Source organism: Theobroma umbraticum, unplaced genomic scaffold (genome assembly GCF_002168275.2).
Source record: "Theobroma umbraticum cultivar Fairchild unplaced genomic scaffold, ASM216827v3 scaffold_743.0, whole genome shotgun sequence".
Classification (NCBI taxonomy): Eukaryota; Viridiplantae; Streptophyta; class Magnoliopsida; order Malvales; family Malvaceae; genus Theobroma; species Theobroma umbraticum.
The window spans coordinates 97,238-98,773 of record NW_018397307.1 but is presented as its reverse complement, the minus strand read 5'-3'; positions in this window follow the sequence as shown (position 1 = coordinate 98,773).

Below are 1,536 nucleotides of genomic sequence, written 5' to 3'. Positions count from 1 at the left end.
ATTTTAAGTTGATTTTTTTTACATTTTTAGTTAAAACAAATTATAATTGAACGTTTACCTTGGGAAACATGATCCATTGGCAAGAAAAGTTCATTTATAGTCACTTATTCCATCGAAAGCCTTATTGCTCGCTTTAAATGGTTTTATAATCTCATAATTGATTTTAAGTTAAATTTTATATTTTTAGTTAAAACATATTAGAATTGAATGTTGCCTTGAAAAACATGAAGCAAAAGTCATCCATTTGAGAGAAAAGTACATTTATAGTCACTCATGCCTTTGAAAGTATGCTTACCATGCTTTAAATGGTTTTATATTCTCATAATTGATTTTAAGTTAAATTTTTTACATTTTGGTTAAAATGTATTATAATTGAATCTCTACTTCAAGAAACTTGAAGCAAAAGCCATCCATTGGTAAGAAAAGTCCATTTATAGTGACTCAAGCCTTTGAATGCCTTATTACTTGCTTTAAATGATTTTATAATCTCATAATTGATTTTGACTAGATTTTTTCACATTTTTGGTTAAAACAGATTATAATTGAAACTTTACCTCGAGAAACATGAAGCAAAAACCATTCGTTGACAAGAAAAGTATATTTATAGTCAATCAAGCCTTCAAAAGCCCTATTACTCACTTTAAATGGTTTTATAAATTCATAATTGATTTTAAGATGAACTTTTGTACTTTTTTTATTAAAACAAATTATAATTAAATATCTTCCCTAAGAAACATGAAGCAAAAGTCACCCATTGACAAAAAAAGTCCATTTATAGTCACTCATGTATCGAAGACCTTATTGCTCGCTTTAAATGGTTTTATAATCTCATAATTGATTTTGTTGGTCCCAAATAAATGTGCTAGAGGGGGATGAATAGTACTTTTTGGCTCTTACAAGCTTGGACCTCTATTTGGGGGCAAGTTTAACTTCAATGATGGGAAGTTAAATGCAAGATAAGGAATAATCTAACAATGAATGAAGTGAAGAATAAAGCAGCAAATATAAAACACAAAGATTTATAGTGGTTCAGTCAAAGACCTATATCCACTACCTTGATTGCTTAACCAAGGATTTTCCAAACCAAATCACTATAAATGGTGAAATTCTCAAGCTTTCACCAAGCTTTTACAATGGCTTTTCACAGGCTCAGCCACAACCTTCAACAATGGTTTTTCAAAGGCTCAACCATAACCTTCAACAATGGCTTTTCAAAGGCACAGCCATAACCTTCAACAATAGTTTTTCTCGTGATCAACCAAAACCCAAAAACTAACTTTTCCAGGCTTAGTTAGAGCCTATACACTCAATTAAGCTAACCCAAGCTTGATTAATCCACTTCGAGTGTCTCGCACACTTTAAGCAATCAAGAAGGAAAGAAATAAAGATGTACCTATGATCACTAACCTAATCTGATGGTACAAGATGAAGTTTTTAACTCTGTTACAAAGATTAGAGTGAAGTGCAAAAAATATACAGAGTGTTCTTCAGGTTTTTGAGCAATTTTTGATCTTGGAAGCCTTCAAATCTGATTCT